The 22,461-nt window shown below is 45.1% G+C and overlaps 1 protein-coding gene and 1 long non-coding RNA gene across 2 annotated transcripts in view; one reads left to right on the forward strand and one right to left on the reverse strand.

Annotated features, from left to right (window-relative positions):
• The window catches only part of LOC310757703, a 421,645-nt gene that overhangs the window by 289,228 nt on the left and 109,956 nt on the right, over positions 1-22,461 (reverse strand). The window lies entirely within an intron of this gene.
• Positions 1-22,461, forward strand: part of EEFSEC (eukaryotic elongation factor, selenocysteine-tRNA specific) — a 263,572-nt gene that overhangs the window by 207,989 nt on the left and 33,122 nt on the right. Inside the window, exon 12 of the mRNA XM_083603068.1 lies at positions 243-400. The gene's annotated coding sequence lies outside the window, so the exon portion shown is untranslated. The remainder of the gene's footprint in view (positions 1-242; positions 401-22,461) is intronic.

The raw sequence follows: 22,461 nt of genomic DNA on the forward strand, positions 1-22,461 counted from the left end.
TCAACCATCTCCAGAGGCTACTGATGACAAAGTGACCCTAGGCAGAAGTCTGCTGCAACAAGATGGTGCACCTAAAATGTCTAGACTGCAGAGAATAGAAATACAGATTCAGTGTTCTGAATTTCTCGATATGAAACCTCCTGGATGAGTCCTTAGTTAATGCTGGTGGGGTCTGAACACTTTGTTAGATTGATTACGTGTAGGTTCAGGCATGCCTTCACACGTTATTTGTGTGATTGCAGTATCATGTGCAGACTTCCTGGTGTGAAATTGCCATGGCAGTTCAAACACCGCCAATGGACGTTTTCTATTTCCACCAGTCAACTGAAATGCAACCCTTGCCAACGACATCAGTTCACATATTCACCATGAGTCATCAAGTGATGAGCCATCAAGTCAGGTACATGCATTTGTGAATCAGCCCTAAGGCGATCCCCCAGTGCGACAGAATTTGAGGAACCTCTTAATGTGGCACCTCTGGAACCCAGGCACCAAGAACCCAGGGAATTTCGCTAGAAGCTGCATGGCATGTTGACTCATGAAGCCTGAAATGCAAATCCACACAAAATGATTCAGAGTAAACAGGGGGAAATAAAATCCTGCCTTGGAACAACATTAGTAGCAAAGGAGGGAGAACTTCTGAATTTATTTTACCCCCCTCCCCCCGATAGGATCCTTTTCATGTTAGGATGAGAGTGGAACAAGTGAGTCTTGAAACACAGGCTCCGCTTCCGCTGCCCAGTCTCCCACCCCACAGGCTCTCTCTGCACGATGCTTCTTACCAGAGGGGATCGCAGGGCGGTTGCTCAGCCAGTAACCTTCGTCTGCTTCCTGCCGAGCTTTCTCTCAAATTATTTTTTTATCAAAAAGGCCCAGAAATTTGATAGGAGAGATGAGGAGATGGGCAACTACCAGGAAGGATAATAAAGAAGAACTGTCACTTCTCTAGCGGGAGCTTTGTTGGGCCTGCTGGTTTCTGCGATAAAGACACAGCAGCTGTTTTGGGTTCTATATCAAAAGGTTGATTGGGCTGCTTGATTATATACGAAGCATAGATTTTGAAGCTCAGCTTAGCGTTCCCCGAAAGCGAATCAGTTGCGGGGTAGGAGCTTGACATGTTTGTTACAATCACCACAGAGCTTTGCTGAGCTGGTTGTGGCTCGAGGGGCGTTTGGAAGTACTTTGGGTTTGGTTTATTAAAAGCAACGTTGGATTGAAAGAGCTGATTTCATAACATTACTAAGGATTAATATTTTGATTACTCAAGGCTTTTGAGGCAACGTTTCAGTTTACCCTTTCATCACCCCGTGCTGCTGATTTAGAAAGAAAACAGGGGAAGGATACATGTAACCGCCTATCGTGTTGGGCTGCTGGCACGACAGTTTCCTTTTCTTCAGGGCTGTAGTTCGATGGCAGGGCATCTGCCTTGCATGCAGAAAGTCCCATGTTTATTCCCTGGCATCTCCCAGTAGGGCTGGGAATGTCTCCTGTCTGAAACCTTGGAGAGTCACTGGCAGTCAGGGCACACAATACTGAGCTCAATGGCCTGCCTCAGTATAAGGCAACTTCCAATGCTCCTGTGTTTCCACTGCTTCACACAACCAGGGGGTGAGGTGGTTTGTTGTTGTTGTTGTTTAATAGCCAAACTCCATTACGTGAAACAGTCCAGCACTTAAAAGTGGAATGCCACCTGTGATGATGTCTGAATGGAACTCGGTTGCCAATAGTTGAACACATGAGGGCTGCTCACGTCTGTGGAGAGGTGGGATGAGTAAGGCCAGGCATCCCCACACTCAGCCCTCCAGCTGTTTTGGGACTACAACTCCCAGCATCCCTAGCTAACAGGACCAGTGGTCAGGGATGATGGGAACTGTAGTCCCAAAACAGCTGGAGGGCCGAGTTTGGGGATGCCTGAGTAAGGCCATGCCTGCCAAGCCCTGCTGTTGGTGTGGCTTTGCTCTCAAAGCCCACACCCCTGCTGCTCTGCCCCTGGTGCCCATGCCCCTGACAACTACATGCCTGTTGTCTCCACCCTGAGGTGTGGGCATCAGCACAGCAACAGTAAGGAAAGGAAAGCTGTACGTATATAAGTTTTCCATCCAGGTAGGAACCTTGAGCTTAAGTTTCCATTTAGCTGAATGTGTTTATGTTAGGGGGCTGGGTCACTGGGTCATAGAATCATAGAATTGCAGAATTGAAAGGCCTGGGGGGGGGTTCATCTAGTCCAACCCCCTGCAATGCAGGAATCTCAGTTAAAGCATCCAAGACAGATGGCCATCCAACCTCTGCTTAGAAACCTCCATGGAAGGAGAGCCCACAATCTGCCGAGGGAGACAATTCTGCTATCGAACAGCTCTTACTGTCAGAAAGTTCTTCCTGGTGTTTAGTTGGAATCTCCTTTCTTATAACACAAAGACATTGGTTCGAGTCCTACCCTCCAGAGCAAGAGAAAACAAGCTTGCTCCATCTTCCATGTGATAACCCTTAAGATATTTGAAGACAGCTGTCGTATCTTGGGTGTGCAGTTGTCATGGGTGAGGGGTTTCCTTTATTCGCCATCCTGCTCTCCCGTAGATGCATGGAGGGTAATAAATGATAAATCATCTACATGTGATCAGAAACCAAGAGTTCTGTTCAAGTGTTGTAGTCTTATATTGATAGCTAAGGGGTGGATCCTGACACCATAATTCTACCTCCTGTCTAGATGCATTCAGTCTACCTAGAATGAATGCCAGAGTGGAGGGAGGCTTCAGCTGGTTCCCCCTCTATTTTCTACTAAGAAGCTTCCCCCACCCCCAAACATAGTTTTACTGACGTTTTCAATACAGGAAAGAGTAACATGCATGGCAACATGCCATTCAAATAGGCAAAAATGATCCTATAATAAGTTGTGGCACATATAAAGAATAACTTTCTCTCTATACATACACAATGAAACAGAATGGAGCATACATGCATTTGCAAAAGCAATTATAGAAAGCAAATCATTTGAATTAAGAAAGTAATAGAAGGTGTTTCAGTAGCAAACAAACACAAGATGATGCTATGAAGGGTACATTAAGTAATCAAACAGGATAAAGACAATACGGAATAGAACAATTAGCCACAAAGAGCTCCCCACAAAGGCTTTGGTTGTTAAGTCAGTGCTTTTGTGTGCCTCCTCTTCCCCAGACTTGCTTTGAGGAAGCTGTCCAAGGAAGTCATTCCTGCAACTGGGGCTAGATGGATCCAACCCTCCAAGTTGGTAGGCTGATAGACTTTTTGGCCTTAAAAACCTGCATGTAAATACATTATTGTGATCCCTGCCTCTGGGAGAGCCTAACTGCTTCCAGGGGAAAGAATTGCAAAGAAAATTGATTTATTTTTTAAAACATTATTTATTTAAAAAGGTATGCACTACCTTTTAGGGAAATTTGTCCATACAAAGCTTACGGTCTCCAACAAAAAAACTCTACCTAGCTATAAAAATGCAAACTACAGCGCGAGAACAATAAACCTGCATCAAAAGTGAAGTACAAAAATAGAACATGAAACATAATGAAGAGCATAAAAGGGTAGGAAAACATAAAAAACCCAACAACTGTGGAAGTAAAATGCCTTCATTGTCTTCATAATACCAGCCAGTTTGTCTGCTGGCTTCTGTGTCTTCTGGAGGATAAACCAGACTGAGTGAGGAGGTGCCACACTCAGGTGGTAGATGGGGAAAGGCAGCAGATCAGCCCCAGTCAGCCATTCAGCATTATTTAACACTCTGGAATACTGTCAGCCCTTTGCAACTGCAGCATGAGAACACTGGAAGAGCTCATTGGATTCAGGCCAATATTCCATCTCGTCCAGCATCCTGTTCTCACCATGACCAATCAAATGCCTGTAGGAGGACCACAGGCTGGACAAAGGCACTCTCCCTTCCTGGGGTTTCCAGCAACTAGTGTTCAGAAGTGTTTCCCCCCCCCCCTTCTGACAGCATTTTGAGTGTAGTGGTTGCCTGCACTGCTGCCATTTTGCCCTTGGCAAATACTATTTAAAGTTCAATACAACCAAAACCATTAGGGTTAGCCTTAAAAGTTATATAGCACTTGCTGCTACTGTAGGAAAGCAAGCACTCTTTGAAGCCTCCTCACCTGCAAATACTTTGCTCTGAAGAACTGATGTGCTAGTCCTTCGATCCGCTTTGATTCCGCAAACCTAAAGTTTACTCCAGCCGCCGTGGTAAGTCGGGGAGATCTGTCAAAGTGGAAGGAAGAGACGCCCGAGGGAAAAACGTGTCCCTGGTCAGCGCCAAAATGCTCCTGCAAAGTTCAGCAGCCTGTTGACAGAGCAGCCATTGTAGTGCAGCCCTTGGAGGGTTACGGAATCTAGTTGGCTTCCCGAATCCCCTGGGGCTGGATGCAAGAAACTTAAAGAAGTTTTCCTGTTGCTGCTGCTATTTCATTTTTTCCCAGCCCAAGGCAAAAGATTGGGGAAAAGCAAGAAAAAACCCCCCAACAACAACCCAAAAACGCTGGCTGATTTGAAGTTCACTCCGTGCTGCACATTCCCATTGTTCCCTTCTTTCTCTACCAATTGTTTACATTTAAGCCCCAGATGTTGCTGTGCATGCATTTTTACTTGCCAAATGCACCGCATTGCAGGGTTTGCAGTCTTTAAAGAAAGAGTTAAGTGATCACTCTTCTCCCCCAAGTCTGTAGAAGAGGAGAGTTTGGAGGAGAAGGGCAAACATATTGCAAGTGATACAGGAGGAGGTTCAGCATGGAAGGGCCCGGATACTGTAAGCATAAAGACACTTTGAGAATACAACCTGCTTGTTTGTGTACGGCTGAAAATGCTTGACCACGCCCTGGATGCTTCAACGTTACAGGTATTCTGATTCGATGCAGCCATGTATTTTGATATGCACTCTGCTACTGGTGGATTTCAATAGAAATGCTAACCTAAATTCACTTTGTTCCTTTTAGATAGTCATCATGAGATGTGGGGGGAGCAGGGTGCTTTGGCGAAAGAATCAATGGGACCAGATGCTTTTTTGAATAAGATTCGAAACTTCAATTATCCAATTAAAAGGTCTTAGCTAGCAAGGCTGGGAAAGCCTGAGGCCTCGGAAAGCCACCGCCAGAGTAGACGTTACCAGCTTAGATGGATCAGTGGTCTCACTCAATATAAAGAATCTCAGATGAATTCATCCTGCCCCACTAGTGCTCATTTAAAAACCTGGGTGTCCCTGTCCTCTGACACACATGCAAACTGTCTCTTGAACTCTGAAACCATCTATGTTACGTAAAAGATGCCTTCTTTCCAGTTTGTTCCTTTGGTGCTGATGTTGTTTCCTTCTCCATGTCTAGAGAAGAGAGGAGGGGGCTTTGCAGCTTCTAGTTGCTAGCCTGAGATGCCTAAAACCACAAAGCACTCCTTTGAAGTTCAACTCCCTCCTGAAGTTTCTCCCCCTCTTGCTTGTGAAATGCAGATTTTTTGTGCATGTTAAACAAATGACCGCCTTGAGCCAAAGGCCTTTTTAATGGAAGGTATGCGCTGAACTGACTTCTTCCAAAACCACTCTTTTACTTTATTTTAATAGCAATATCATGTGTAATGGTTTCTCTGAGCCTTGTTGTCATAGCTTCTGAACCACCCTGCTTAATTCTTGCTCGGTACGTTTGAACATAAAATTTGCTTATCATTCCAGGGCATGTGAACAACGGCAAATAACAGGGTGTAATTACCGTGTTTGTTAAACAGGATCCATTTGAAGCTATTGAGAGATGTTTCTTCTCCTTTTCCTTTCCCCTCATGTGGCTTTTAGGGCTCATCCATGCTTACCTTCAGCCCAGCTCTTTCCAGACACAGGCCTGCGCTTTAAAACTCAGTGACCAAGCGCTCAATGACATGGAGCTTTAAAGCATGAACACTGGCGTGTCTACCACCTCCGCTCTGATGGGGAACTGCCTCCCTTGCGCATGAGGGTTCCACTGCAGGCACAAGCACCAGCTCATCCTCTTCCCTGAGCTCAGTGGCGGCGGCGTTTGGGGTGGGGGGAACATGACGTTCTGGGATCATATCAGAATCCGGGATGGCTTCTGTAATTCTTGGAACATCCCAGGAAAACCAGGACACTTGAAGGGTATGAGGGTTCCATAATCTCTAGGTAGGGATGGCAAAGACTTCTTTCTGGAAAACCTGGGGAGCCACTGCTAGGCAGGGCAGATAATACCAAGCTAGATTTGACTATTTTTCTGACTCGGTATAAGGCAGCTTGCTGTGTTCCCACAGGCTTACAGAACTAGGCTTAAGTCGCATTTGGCAATTTGAGCAATTAAGGATGTGACCCTGTAGCGCTTCCCCGGGAAGTACGCTCAACTGAGCTCAAGAGGCCTTACTCTGTGACTGTGCTCTTTGATGTATAGATAGAGGAAGATGAGATACGGATATTAAAGGTTCATCCTTGACAGGAGAGTTGAATGCAACGCCTACGCTGCTGTGGTCTGTTGTGCTCTGTGTGTTGTGTAACTTAGATGCCAGATGCAGGCTCTCCCTGTAATTACTCATTTAAGCGAGAGTGGTATCAAGTGACTTTGCTGACAGCCTTGGAGCTGCTGACCTTAATGTATTTTAAAAGTTTATCGGATACTGAACCTCAGCTAACCCGTGGCTGGATCTGGCATAATAATTTCCATAATCCCCAATTCATTATCTTAAGAGGGAACGTATTGTTTTCCTAATTAAGTCCATGCACACGCTCCGCTTCTTCCCATGCAAATACACTGTTGCACAAACTAATTAAAGAGAATATACAGCTATAAGGACTCGAGCTGTCTTTTATGTAAGCTCTTTAAATGGTAGAAAATCTCTTCCTCCTGTTCCTGGCAAATAATAATATAAAAACTTGCAACGAAACAATGAAGCCATCTTGTTGGCCGGCTTGTTCAGAATCAAGGCTTTGTTGCTTGCCTGAGTTTTGAAGCCCCATCTGAGATCAATATCCATTTGTACTAAGTGTTGTTTTCTGTGCAGAAAAAAGGTTGTGTGTGTCTGGTGTTTGTTGACCTGACCTGCCTACCTTACAGGGTTGCTGCTAGGATTACTTAGATAATGTATATGAACACTCTAAAGCTCTATATGATTTTACCTTTCGAATATTTTCTCTGTATTTCTAGATGGTGTATTAACACGTGGTTTGAAATCTTTTCAGCTCTGATTGTATGTTTGGGTTTATTGCTCTGTTGTTATATAATTATTTATTATAGTGATGGCTTTATTATATGCCCCCCCCCCGATTTGTGATCTGCTCTGGATGCCCTTTAGAGTAAGAAAATAGGAAGAGTCAAGTCTCACTAGTTGTGTATCTGTTTTGCATCCCAGATTCTATCCTGCCTCAAACCCTGGAGAGCAGCTGCCAGTCATTGCAGACTATACTGAGCTAGAGAGACCAATATTCTGTCTTAAACCATTCCTAGGTAAAAAGTTTATGATTCTCTTACAGGTCTTTTTCCTGCTTCCACTAGTATATGACCAAGGGCAACCAACAACAAAAATAAGGGCTAGCAGATTGTGTTTACTTAGATGCCAGAATTGTAGGTCTGTTGTGACTGGCCCTAGACATAGGTAAAAAAAAGGTAAATGACCCCCGGACGGTTAGGTCAAGTCAAAGGTGACTATGGGGTGTGGCGCTCATCTCGTTTCAGGCTGAGGGAGCCAGTGTTTGTCCACGACAGCTTTCTGGGTCATGTGGTCAGCTTCTGGTGCAACGGGACACCGTGACGGAAGCCAGAGAGCATGGAAACGCCATTTACCTTCCCGCTGCAGTGGTACCTATTTATCTACTTGCACTGGTGTGCTTTCAAACTGCTAGGTTGGCGGAAGCTGGGACAGAGCAAAGGGAGCTCACCCCATCATGCGGATTCAAACTGCCAACCTTCCAATCAGCAAGCCCAAGAGGCTCAATGGTTTAGACCACAGTGCCACCTACATCCTGGCCCCAGGCATACATGAGCTAATGTCAAAGGTCAGTTGTGATGAGGGCACAGATACTGGGCACAGATGACATCCATAATCTTAGGGACACATTGCTTGGCCTCTGAGATCATGGCCGTTGTGGCTGGTCAATAACTGTGATCACTGGTCTCTCATATACTGTCTTCACATGCAAGCATATGGTAACAAAAAACTGAGTGTGCCATGGCATGCTGATGGGTAACTGTTTATTGAGAGTTTGAAGTTGGTGGTAAATCAGGAATGCAGAACCTGTGGCCCTCCAGATGTTGTTAGACTAAATTTTTCATCAAGCCCCAGCCAGTATAGCTATTAGTGAGGGCTGATGGGAGTTGTAGTCTAGCAACATCTGGAGAGCCACAGGTTCCTCACTCTTGTAATAAATGCAGAAGAGGACTGAGGTGAAAGTTGGCACGTACTGGAACATGAGTTGAGCTACAGTGGAAGATAAACCAGAGTAACAAGGTGAGAACTAAATATAACAGGAATACAGTAACAGGAACACATCCTAATAGCTGGGGTGTGAAACATAAATACAATCGCATCATCTAAACATGTGTGAGAGCATATTTTTCTTCGTGCAAATGATTAGTGGCTTGGGGGTGAGTGCAGAAATCATGTATTCTTCATGCTATTTATATTTCCTCCCTGAGCCATAGAGTTTAGGATGAACCAAGAGCACAAAATAGCTAAATGAACAACTTCATGTTCTGCATTGTATGGGCAGACATAAAACTGCACCTACTTGGGTTCAACAGATTTTTTACATGAGGATTATGGGAGCGAGTTGCATTTTGCATAGCTAATAACTGAAGTAGTGGAAACAGATGCATTTCAGTGGTCAACATCTTGCACACACTACAAATAGTTCCAAGTGCTTTTCTTAACTGGCATCCTCTAAGCAACCATAGTTAATTTCCTTTTTTCATCTAGTAGCTAAGCCAGGATTTTGGGGGTAAATAATCAGTCATTGATAGTCTTCTGATGGCTATAAAGTTATTTGATTGGGGAAGTGTGTTGCATTGTTGCCAGATAAATCAATATTCTCAGCAGTGCACAGCTGCTTTGATCCACAAAGCAGCCCATTGTTGAAGCCCATTCAGCTGAATGGTTATAGTACTGGTGGGGTAATTTGAAGACTCATGACTTTGGCATGTCTCCCTTACATAAGAAACTGCAAACTACCAGTATGGCTCTGCAAGGGATTGTGGGTATATCATATGAGAGATTTTAGGCTCTGTAACACACTATCGTCAGCACTAAGATACCTTAAGGGAAGTCATGAAAGTTAAACTGGTATAAAACTGGCTGATGTGCATGGATTCAATGCACCCTTAGCGTGCTTTTGATCTCCAACTTCCCATTTTCCCCAATCAGTGATGTAACTAAGGTCTTGCATAAAGGCTGGCACAGAGGTTGGCAATTGTTTGCATCCATCTGTCTCGGGAGACAATGGAGGAGTGCGCCTTTGTGGGCGAAGTCAAACCATTGGAGAGTTACAGTCTGCTGTGACTGTAGAGGCCAATTTGGGAGAGACATGTTTTGTTGCAGCTGGGGCAGATGAAGGCTTCCGGTTGTGCTGATGCAGATGTTGGCATGTCAACTTGGAAAAGAGAGGGCAGGGGAACAAGCATGAATTGTGCCAGTCATTTTTATTTACATGTCTCTTCCTTTCAAGTATAAAGTGGGGCAAGAGGTTCTGATTTTGACATCCAAAGGGGTGCAAGGGTGAGAGGAGCTGAACCATCCCTGATCTTACTTCTCCATCTCCCACTGCTTCTCCACTGTTTACTTTAGATGTGAAGGAAGGAGGCATGGCATCACCTATAAACATGGCTGACACTGTCACACCTAGTATCTGGTCCTCGGTTGAGTCAGTTGTCTCTGAACCCTGACTAAATGAGAAGAAGCACATTTCTCTATGCCAGAGACCTGTTGTGAAACTCAGTGTTTTAAATGATGCAGGGTGCTGAAGCATCACACACCATTAATAGGTGTTTTGTGCTAGATATACTGATTGAGTGGTATTTTGTTTTTCTGCTATATTGAGCAATTAGCAGGCGTTTCCTCTCTCCTGGAAGGAGTAGTGACACCATATGGTGGAATGTAGGATTTCCCTGACCGGTCCGGCTTTGTGCTTCATAGATAGGCCTTCCGAAGCGGCAAATTTCATAAGGGCGCCCCTTTGAAACAGAAAGAGCAAAATACATTTTCTCGTCTCTGTAGCAGGCGTCCATGAAGCGGGAGCAGGATGCCTTGAGGCCCCAACAACAGAGCTTCAAAACCAGAGAATGAGCAAGCATGCCGTTTTCCAGTCTCCTCTTATCTGATGTAGTCTCCAGAACAGACAGACAGGACTCCAGCAGTTAGTATGAGGGGAATGTGGGAGTTGGTAAATATACTAAGGCACACAGAAAATGAAATGAGCCTTCATTTCTAGGATGCTTCCAGCTCCCTAGTCCTCGGTTGCAGCAAGTGGGAGCATCCTTGATTCCACGCTCAAGAGGAGAGATGAAAGAATGCCCCATATTTGACACTTTGCGAGTTGGCTGAACCCTACAGCATGGTCTTCATAAAAATCCGAAGTCCATAGCTTCAAAGCCTTTTCTTGACTGGTGAAAGCCCTAAAAATTCCTGGAAGGACTGCCAAAGGCCAACAGGTCTTGATTCCATCAACTGCTTTCGGTTAGAGCCGGGCTCTGTTATTTATGAGGGCCAAAGGGAGGCGAGATGATTCCAGATGGGTGGCGGAATCAAATATAGCTGTGATAAAAATCAAGGCACTCATGCGAAAGGGAAAACATGTCTGCAGTGGAAGGACTGCAGCAGGCACACACATTGCGGCTCCTCTTAGGGTAGTTAGGAATAGCTTGGTATCCTTCCATGGAGTAGTCCCTGTGCTTTGTCACAGTGTTGCCTATGGGGGATTGTGGCTCAACCACCACAAGGTGAGGGAATAAAATGGCAGGTGTTTAATGATTGCCAACCAGCAGTTAGGAATTCTTGAAGCAGGAAGTGAGGAGCAAAAGGACTGGGTTGTTAGAATATCACTGCTTAACTGTTAGGATGGTAACACGACAGCATCTCGGCTCTGGCAGAAAATGCCACCAATTGTTAAGTGAGGACTCAATGCCTTGTCCTTTTTCTCGTACATAGTTCTCTCCAAATGCTGCGCTGGACATTGTGGGTAGAGCTTCTTTAGCATGAAGAGGAGGTATGGGGAGAGGCAAAGAAATTCACCATCTTTGATGGGCTGGTGAAATTCAGAGAAATTTTCTGCTGCCCTGCTTAGGGTCACCTATGTACCCAAAAGAGCAGTAACAATAATAATAAAAATAATTTCATTATGGGTGCCTCCAGATTGTCAATATTTTGCAGGAGGGATTCAAGCACATTGGAACATTAGGATTGTGCAGTTAAAGTAAATTAAAGAGCTTTGTCATCCTAGTGCACCAAATCCACTTCACACGGACACAGCATTTTTGCAGTTAGGAAAGTAGCAGGGAAATGCATTGGAAAGTGTGGGGAGAACAAATGGGCCCCTGCTGAGTTTCTCAGCTTATCACAGGAATATTGTGCAACTTTTGGTGACATTCATTTTGTTCCAGGTTCAGTTCGAAGTGCTGCTGTTTGACCTTTAAATGTCAGAATGGTTTGGAATCAGGATTTCTTTTCTCCTATGAGCAGGAGGAAGCCCTGCTCTATATATAGGCCCCAGGGTCTCCCCTGTGGTGGCTCCAGGATTTGGACTCTCACATGCCACAGGAAGCACAGAAAGCCCCCTCCCCCTTATTGCTTTCTGCTGACAAGAGTAAAAGTCAGCCTTTCAACAGGCATGAGGATCATCAGAAGCTGTCTTATACTGAGTAAGACCATTGGTTCATCTAGCTCAGTGTTGTCTGCATGGACTGGCAGAAGCTTTCCAGGATTTAACCCAGGGGCCTCTTCTCTGCCTTGCCTGGAGACTGAATTTGGGAAAGTTCTAACACAGCTACAGCCCTTCTGGGTTAAAGAAAACTCTGGTTTTTGTCTCTTAAGGCTTTTATTATTGCCGCTGCTGTTTTAGTGCTGGGTAGTTTATTGCCATTTTAATAGTTTTATATTGTTTTGTTGGATTTTTGGTTTGTTGGGGTTGTTAGACTCCTAAGAGTCCTTTTTCGGGGGGGGGGAGGTGTCAGACTGGTTTTCTCCTCCTTCCATGTTTTTGCATCAGAGGCCTAAACAGCCTGTGATCTGCCAAACTCAATGCAACCCACTAGATCTGCATTGGGATCTGACAGGTGCTTGTCCAAGCCCAGCCCAGCCTTCTCTTTTTTTGTAGCTCTGTGCAGGCAGCAAAGCCAGGAGGTCCCTGAAAGTCCCAGTGGCTCACCCACCACCCACAGCTGGTGAACTGTGTTGTTCAGTTGTTGGGTTTCATGCTTAGGTAGTGTTTAAAAGCTACATCTAATGAACGAATGAGCACACAGTCATTTATTTCCACTGACCTTTGTTTTTGTTTCCGTATGTGTTTTCCCACATCCTTAAGCTGCATCAAGCTCAGAAACTTAATTTTAAAAATAAATCCTGGTTGGAATCAGAAGTACCCTGAGGGGTGGATAGGTGTTTCTGCCAAAGCTACCCAACATGGCAAAACTGTGAATATATATATATATATATATATATATATATATATATATATATATATTATCTCAGGGCCTAATTACACATCATATGCAAATGCATATAATGAAACCCTGCTAACAACCTTGGGGGGCAGGGAGAGAAGCTGCTTTGGGAAGTGCAATCTTATCTACTCAAAAGTAAAACCATGTAAGTGTGTGCAGGATTGCATTGTTGCACGTAAGGAAGTGGCAAAGGGTCAAGAACCTTCTCCATCCCTTCACTGTTCCTTTGCACTAAATCGGCTTTTCTCTTGCAGAGAGAAGGGGAGGACATTTGAGTTTTGGGGGACACATTTGTATGCACAATTTAGTTAGGCTGTATTCTTAACCCCACTTACCGGGGAGCAAGCCCCACTGAATTACATAGGGCTAACTTCTGAGTGGACATGTTTAGGAAGGATTATACTGTTAACCTGTTCATCAGGCTGATACCTTAATGCTACCCAGTAGTGTGTTAATAATGGTTGTTTCTACTTCAGTGTCAGCATAGAAAATACTTGGGCAATGTGCAAATTGGGGCAGGGAGTTCTGGACTTGCTTGCAATGTACACACAGCGGCATTCTGGGTAAATTAAAATGCTGGAGGCTGCCACAACTGCCTCACCTGGTGCTTCTCTTCCCTGTGCCTGGCTGACCCATCCCTATGGTAGTCTGTTACCACCCACCACTGCCCATCCCCATCCATCCCTGCTGTCAACTCTGCCCCCCCCCATTAAGCTCATTGAGAGGGACATCAGGGTATAACTCGGGGGGGGGGGCATTTTGCCCAGGACCCTTTCGAACCTTATGCAAGCCCTTTAAGTGTCTTTAGTAAACCATGCTGCAGCTGTTCCATGATAGCTGTCTCATTGCAGCTATCCCATGGGCACTTGCTTCCAAGGGAAGGCAAACTGCCATGAAGTTAACTCTTGGGTGATGAATGGGAAGAAAGTGCCTGATCAAGAATCCACAGAGGTGGCTTGAAAGAAGCAGTGTATACATTTCAAGTAGTGTTGGCCTTTGGGGAGAGTGGTTGGCTCGGCTTTCCTCCCCTCCTCAACTGTAACAAGAGGAGGGTCTTTTCCTCCACTGTACAGAAAGCCCACAGGACAAAAAGCATTTCTTCTTCTTTGGTGTGAACCAAGTCATAGCCCTTCAGTAAATAAGTTGTTCCAGGGGGACCATGTTGTATGTGATCATAATTACATTCATTTTTAAAAAAATAATCATAAACACTCTTGTTTTCTAAGACCCAGAAAAACTGATTTCAAACAATCAATTTAATTTGAATGGTGTGTGTGTGTGTGTGTGTGAGAGAGAGAGAGAGAGAGAGAGCGCACTTTGTTTGTTTAGAATCTCTCCAGCCTTATCCAAAGAGAACCAAACAATGCATTAAAAAAAATACACACACAGGAGGAAGAAGAAACAAGAATGAGGAGGAAAACATTGGAGAACTTTAAAAGACTCTAACGCTAGGAAGGTGGGATCAGCTAATTTGTCCCTCTTTTGTGTCATTTATTAAGCCTTTTGTTCTGGAACGCATGGGTTCAGTGGGAAAGCGTTTTTGATATATAATGTATTTACTTTTTGCTAATTAATTAAAGCAGTATTCATATGAAAATGTCGGCTGATAATGGCTTTCACAGCAACAACTGTGTTGTTGTTGGGGTTTTTGTTGTGCTTTTTTTTTTTAAAGTAGCAACTTTTTAATTACAAATTGACTGGCAGAAATATATAAACCCCAAATATTGTTTCGCTGATTTCCTTTTAACTGTGTTACTCTTGCTTGATTTAGCGGATTAGGGCTTTTCACACATAGTGCGTACAAGATATTGTTTTTAATGAGAAATTAAAAGATTACCAACAATACCCATAAACCATTAAAAACACAAACCCTAGATGAATGGTAATTAGACGGAGTGATTTGAGACTGATAAATTGAAAGCAATTAATGTATTTGTTTAGGATTTAGGAGATATGCTGTGAGTGTTGCAGAATGCATCTAAAAGGTTCGGATTTGGAAATCGGTGACATATGGAGATGCTCTCCCTGCTCCAAACCCTTTTCTGATTTTCAGCATGTTGTGGGTATTGCTGCAGCAACATCCATCTGGGTTTTCTCAGCCACTTCTCTTGCTTACTTACTAATTTTAATTAGTCAGGCCTGCTTTTCAGTATTTTGGACCTCTCTCTCTCTCTCTCTGTGTGTGTGTGTGTGCGCTCCCCAACACACACACACATGCCATTACCTGCTGGGTTAAGCTTTGTCTGGAAAGGGAAGCCTTTACAACTTTGCAGAACAGTCTTCGCAGCAAAGGACCAAGGAAAGGGGGTTACTTTATTTTGCTGTGACCAGAGGGCATAATCAAGATGCACACCCAGCGGTGGATCTACATTTTTGGGTGCCCTGAATCTTGAACAGTCATGTGGGCTCCTTTGCAGCCAGCAATGGGGTCTGGGTAACCGCGGTTCTCTTCTTCAGTGGGGTTGCTCCATGACTGATCATCACACTTTTACAACATCTGTGCTGCTGACTCTAAAACTTTGGGATTGTTGAAATATACACAACAAAAAATTGATCAATTTGAGTTGTGCAATTCAAATTGGGTCTACTAGACTTAAGTCACTTCTGTGGCCCCCCTGGAATTAGGGGCCCTGAAGCTTAAGCTTCATTAGTTTCATAGTAGAGCCATCCCTGTGCACACCTACATTGGAAGGCATGCAGGAGAGTAACCCAGGAGTTTCTGCTTCCTTCTGAGAGAAGTACGGCAGCTTCAGGAACTGATTCCAGAGCCTTCCTTGTACACAGATTGTTTCTGTGTAATATATACCCAGATAGATGCATCTATTAATTTTCACATTATCTTTTCATGTATCTTCATGAGTGTGGGTCTTCATAACACATTTGCCTTAAAATGAAAAACAGCTCTCATCCTATAAATACTTAAGCAAGATAGGAAGGTGACAGTGGGGAGGAAGAATCAATTGTGAGGCTGTTTGTTTCACTGCCTACCTTGAGAGCATAAACCCACCCCATGAAGGAGGCAAAGTGTCCAGGCTGTACCTCAGGGGAGGCTAACCTGTGGCCTTCCAGACTTTGTTGGACAACAACTCCCTTCAGCCACATCTGTGACGGTAACATAAGAGAGAGTGCTGGACGTAAATAGTTAAACAGGTTGCCCAGTCAGGACCTCGGGGGTGGAGTCAGTGGGAGTATAAAACCAGTTCTGGGAGGAGTTCGTTGGGAGTTGTTGGTTGGATTTAGTGGGTTGGCTGGTTGGGAAAGGCAGTTGGTAATAGAGAGACAGTTAGGGTAGCGGGTTCTTGAGTGTGGGGAGGTAGAAGAGATAGAGAGAGGAAAATAAGACTAAGAAAGTAAAGAGCAACAACGTTTGGAATGTTGTAAAAGTTTTGTTTGTGTCTGAAATAAAATGTACTCTTCTTTATTAATTGAGAAGCTGACTGAGACTGAGGTGATTTTACCAGGGAGGACCTGGTTGGTGGCAGCGGATTAGTGGTGTACGGGTCAATAGTCTGCTCCGTACGAACGCCACAGCATCCGGTATGGCCAATGGTTAAGGATGATGGGAGTTGTAGTCCAACAACATTAGGAGATCCACAGGTTCCCCGCCAGTGGAAAAGCGCATTGCCCTGGTGCTGCGGTCTCCTTGAAAACCATGTTTTGCAAGCCCCCTCCATAGCGGCTGGCCCCTCTCACTGTCCTCGGAGCTTGCTTACCGGTAACCTCCTCTGGCTGATATCTCGGACAGACCAGGGAGATTTTGATAGGCGACATTTTCCCAAGCGTGGGTAAAATGCGCAACCCCTCTCTCCTGCTTCCGCAGGGGAAAGAAAATAAGTCAGAAATCTATTTACATGATGTTTATTTCTGACATTACAGCACTAGAGAAAAACACGTCCTTTCAGTTCAGCTCTTCCAGCAAGTCTGACAAACTTCCTGAGCATGCGCAGTTGGAAGGTTTCAAATTACACTCTTCACAAAGACTTATCCAGCCTGTGAATGTCCGGGAAATTCTTCTGTCCCACAGATAGGCGCATCATGTGATGTCAACAATCTGGCTGTTTGCAGCTGTGATGTTTCCATATACTGACACTTCTTAGCTAGTTCAAGCAGTCTTCCAAAGGGACCGTGAATAGCTCAGTCAGTAGAACACGAGACTCTTAATCTCAGGGTCACGGGTTCAAGCCCCACGTTGGGCAAAAGAACCCTGCATTGCAGGGGGTTGGACTAGATGGTCCTTGTGGTTCCTTCCAACACAACAATTCTATGTTTCCCCCATTCCATCTACAGTGGTACCTCGGGTTACATACGCTTCAGGTTACATACGCTTCAGGTTACAGACTCCGCTAACACAGAAATAGTACCTCAGGTTAAGAACTTTGCTTCAGGATGAGAACAGAAATCATGCTCTGGCGGCGTGGCACCAATTAGCTAAAGTGGTGCTTCAGGTTAAGAACAGTTTCAGGTTAAGAACAGACCTCCGGAACGAATTAAGTACTTAACCCGACGTACCACTGTACTCGCAATATGGCAGGCAGCACATCAAGAGATTCAGCATGCTTGGGAATGCCTGTCTTTACCATAAAGGTTGCTTCATTCTGCTGCATGGCAAGCCTTAGAGGACAGGCAGCCTTCCCATTTTCTTTGGGGCTTATCCTTCAATGTCTTGGCTGTGGCATGTCTCCCAACTGTTGAAGAGAAACGTGATTGCAAAGTTCAAAGGATCTGAGTCCCTTTATAGAAATCTTAGTAATTAGCACCTTGCTGCAGAAAAAAAGTACCAGTACATAATCTTCCAAATTAATTTGAATTAATATGCAGCCCACAACCCCCCCCCCCCCGTATTTGAAGAAGTGTTGGGCAGTTTCCGAGAATATTGTTAGCTCTTCCTAATAGCCAGAGCCTTGTTCCATAGCCAGTGAAATGAACAGAGGCAGGGACAGATACTATTGCTTTGCTAGCCTGCTTTCTGGAAAAGGTGCTTTTATGACACATGCTGCTATAGCACAATCTCTTTCTCACTCTGATTCTTACCCTACAAGGTACACTATACAGTCTTAGAAGTCCATTCCTACCTCTTTGTGAGATTGTATTTCAATCTGCTCTTTTTAGCGCTGAGGTCCGAGGAGGAGAGGTGCAAGGTAGAAGGTGGTAGAGACACTCAGTGAAGGGGGGAGGCTTCCCTGTGCCAAAGACAACAGTATCAAAGTTGCACGTTTCACATGCAATGAGCAAATGCTGTTCAGCACACCAGCAAGCTCAAGCAATGGCATTTTGCCATTTTGGAAAGGTTACCAGTTGCCTATTGAGTTGTCCTGATGTTTAGATACCCAAAGAATGGAGGTTTTTAGCTTTTTTTTTTTTAACATCCCCTTTTTTTCTTACAACAAATCATTTTAGGAAGGAGTGGTAAAACACACAAAGACACTTTGATGCTTCCTGCATCCTTACCACTCCAATGTCACCCTAGCAGTTTCATGTTTTAAAACGGTATCGCATTGGAAGCCACCCCCGCCAGCTTCGACGCAGTGTGTGCCTTCTCTTGCCGCTGCTGGAAAAGCTGGGCAGCGACTTTCACTAAGGCTTATACGAGTTTGGCACATCTGTGCAGAAGTGTGTGCTGCAACTCATCAAGGTCTGCAATGGAATATTAGCTTCACCTAATATTTCTCCGACCCAGCGAGCATCATTTTAAGATCAAAGCCCTTGGGAAGACAGGGTTTTCCTCGACTTCCTCTCAGGATGCACTCTCGGAGCATAGCACAACTGTCTCCTGAGAGGAGGAGCCAGTTTTGTCTTCCCATCAGTGTGACTGGCCTGCTTTCTTTCTGGGGGTTTCATCAGGCGGTTGCATAGAGTTTCCTAGGGGAGGACAATTGCAGAGGGGATTCCAGGGAGGCTGGTTTTGAGCAGAGTAAAATGGCCCATGAATCCCTAAGGGCTGATTCAGGTCTAGAACACTTCTGTTCCAGGCTAACAGCACTCTGACTTGCCTCACAGATTAGTTGATGCTGCTGGTGATGTGCAGATCCTCTTGTGACACCAGCTTGAGCAAATCCATGAATGTTGAGATTTTTGGAACTGCATTTAGAGATGATATCTGACTGGGTGCTTGGATATTCTTGTCTCCAAACGGTAGAGGATGGGGGAAGCTGTGGCCCTCCAGCTCTTATTGGAGTGAACTCCCTTTGACACCCCCCCCCCCAATCTAGTACGGCTGGTAGTCAGGGGTTATGGGAGTTTATTTATTTATTTATAGCCCGTTTCTGAAAAGGCAGCCCAGAGCAACTTACAACATTAAACCCTTAAAGCACAAGAGAACCAAGGAATAAACAGCAATAAAAACCAGCAAAATTTCATTACAGCAAATTACCGGCAATGACTCATCCCAAGGCCTGGGTGAATAGGTGAGCTTTGAAAACACTTAATGGTCAGGGTCAGACCTTCTTTTACAAAGTAAGGAATTCCATAATGGGCTGCTTGTACAGAGAACCCTGGGTAGTCTCTGCATACCCAATTTCAGGGTGGTGCAATGCAAACCAAGAAACCATCCCCATCAGATCTCAACATGTGGGCAGAATTATATGGAAGCAGGCTTTTTGCCAGTATCTACGTCCCAAGCTGGTATGGGTTTGTTGGTGAAGGCTGTTTTACCTAGCTGCAAAATGGCTAGTCCCAAAAGTCCCGCAATTCCTTGACAGCAGATCTGTCTTCGGGGCACTTGATGCAAGGCCTCATCTCAGCCTGCAACTTGTCGCTTGTCATTGACTCTGTGTCTGCAGCCTAGCACAGTCAAACACATTCGGTTCCTGAATATGGCTGGCAAAAGAGGAGAAAATTGGAGACATTTGACTCTAGACTTTTTTGTTTTGCACAATAGTGGCAGGAGCCAGTCTAATAACAACAGTGCATAGAGTTGACGTGTGACGAGAGGAGAGGGGGTTAATGTCTGTTGGTCTTGCCTCTGACCTCCACACACCCAACCAAAAGTCAGAAAAGAACCCAAATGTCTACAACGCATATGCATGTCGACTCAGTATGTTGCATGATGCAAAGTCCCTAAACAGGCAGAGAGAGCCCATGTGTCTACACATTGTAGTGCATAGGCTCTGTTCTGACCTCCAAGTGACTGTGGTGGAGGTCAGGGTGCAGGGCAGCCATTCAGTACTTCTCCCTGCATTCATTGTGTAAAAAGGGCATACGTGAGCAGTGAAAAGTTGAATACCCTTTAAAAACTTGGAATACCCACGGCTACTCTTAATTCACTCCAGAGTTTACCAATCACGCTCCACCACAGAGGTCATTCCAGGGGTAACTCCTGTTTTATACTTGTAACCTCTTATCTATTACATATAATCTCCCAGATGATTTTTTTTCAAACTTGCGAAGTTCCAGATTCAGGGCAGTGGGTTGTACAGCAGGAAGCTTTTTCCTGGGCATGCAAATTATTAGTGACGTGGCATTTCCTCGCTTTGCCTGGATCCAGATGGCCATGTGTGATACAGTGGCTGCTTATAAATTCATCACAGGGTGGCATGGACAGTTATGTGCTGCTGCTGCTGCTGCTGCTGCATCCTGCTCCATAACAAGGCAAACAGATGTCATGTCCTCCATATTTCCATACAGTTGCACAGTGTTGGCCTTGAGTTATTGGGGGCCCGTGGGCATGGTGCCCTCTGTGGATCCCCCTTCCTGAGTGAGCTCCCCATTTTCTCACTCACTTTCTACTAGGCTGTGTAACCTACATCCTGGCGCCAAGAGCAGCTGGCATGCTGCAGCTCTCACCACACTGGCATTGCTGCAGCTTACCTGTATGGGACTGCAGTGGGACAGGATGGGGTAAGGTTAGGGCTGGAAGGATGCACTGGCAGGGGTACAGATTTGCTGCAGCAATGCACCTGCCAAACCCTGACCTTGCTGCATTCTAGCCCCAGCCAGGTAAAGGGCAGTGATAACAGGTGCTGAGACGACAGCTGTGCCCCACCACACTGGCTGCTCCTGCCTGGGTCCCGTTTTCTACTGGACAAAACTATATACCTGTCTCTCTCACTATCTTCCTTCAGTAAGTCTGCTGCTGGTACCTTTTTATCCTCTCCCACATTACGAGCCTGCTCTGGTCTGCTGCCATTTTTTGATCTGCATCGGCTGTTAGGATTAGGTGGGAATTTTATCATGGTGCTTTAAAAATCTTATTTTTAGAATTGTTTTTATATGCTTGGTTTTAGAGGATCAGGGGAGAGCGTGAATATATACAAATTAACAGCTGTCCAGTACAAAAGCTGGTATGGATCAGCCCCAAATGCTAACTGGGATTGTTACAGAATGCCTCCTTCTTAGTACCCCGAGCACTGTACTCTAGGAAGTTAGTGCCTCTCCACTGTGTAACCTAAAAGATATTACTTTGATTAATACCCTTACTTTATAGAAATAGGTTATCATATTGAGATTATTTGGGAATTGGACCTGTTCCTGTGGCTCTGGAACATGTAAGGACATGAGAATGGGTGATGGCATGATGACAGTAGACCTATTCGGGTAGAACCAAGTGAGCAAAGGGGCATGAGGAATGCACAGGGCTCGCCCTGCCCCTTCGTAAGGACATAAAGTGAGAGATAGACATTGTGAGATGCTGCAGAGGAAGGTGTCCCCCAGCTGATGTGGGAATACTGGGAATTGAGCTTGGAACTTTCTGCATGCAAAGCGGATGCGTAACCACTGAGCTATGACCTTTCTTGTGATTTGCATGGGGTGGAGGTGGATGAAAGGGTGCTGGGATGGGGCTGGTGGGTATGGTCTTACTTCCCACTCCTTGGGCTCCTTTGGAAGGACAGGCTCTAAGTTTGCCTGTCCTTATTATTACTATTACTAATAATACTGTACACATGTGGATGGCTAGCAAGTACAGTGCATTCGAAAGTGAAGCAGGCCTAGGGTAGTATTTGAAAACTTGTGAAAATCAGATGATTAAATAACTCACCTGTCAGATTTGTTTTCCCCTAACCTGAGCTAGGTAACATGGTGCCCTCCAGATACTGTTGGACTACCATTGGCCATTCTGGCTGCATATGGTGGAAGTTGGAGTACATGTGGTGGTGTCATGAGGAGTGGATATAAGGGAGTGGAGGGAGGCACCAGCGGGGGAAGAAGACTCAGAGCCAGGGGAGTGGTGGTAGGAAGATGATGAGTGGTCAGAGCGAGCAGACTGGGAGAAGTAGGTGTCAGAAGCAGAAGAGGTAGCAGGGTTTAGTGAGCAGGAAGAGGCTGTGTCAGAGAGCAGTGCAGACTCCAAGGCTGAAGCAGAGGCTGAAGCGGAGGGCGACCAAGAGGCAGAGTTGAGACAGGCTGCTGAAGAATCCAGGGAGTCTTCCCCTCCTGTTTGTGACTGTTTGGGAAAGACCCTGGAGAGGAGGAGCCTTAGAGAGCAGTGGGAAGATGGGGGCCTTCAGTCCTTTCAACTGCCTCATTGGGGCAATACCTAATGGGAAGAGTTGCTGGAATCACTAGGGCTGCACTGTTTTGGTTTCTTTAAGAGTTAACTTCACTGACACCATGCTTTTTATTGACGACCTTTGCTTGACTCCAGCTTCTGACAGGTGGGCACCATATTGGCTATCCCCACCCTAACCCTAAAACAAGGCAGCCCTGTTTAGGGAAGTTTTTAATGTTTGAAGTTTTATTCTGTTTTCAGTCCTCTGTTGGGAGCTGCCCAGAGTGGTTGGGGAAACCCAGCCAGATGGGTGGGGTATAAACAATAAAATTGTTGTTGTTGTTAATTAGACAAAATATTTAGGATTGGAACATTGCCTTATGCAAG

This window comes from Podarcis filfolensis (assembly GCF_964270895.1).
Source record: "Podarcis filfolensis genome assembly, chromosome: 2".
Classification (NCBI taxonomy): Eukaryota; Metazoa; Chordata; class Lepidosauria; order Squamata; family Lacertidae; genus Podarcis; species Podarcis filfolensis.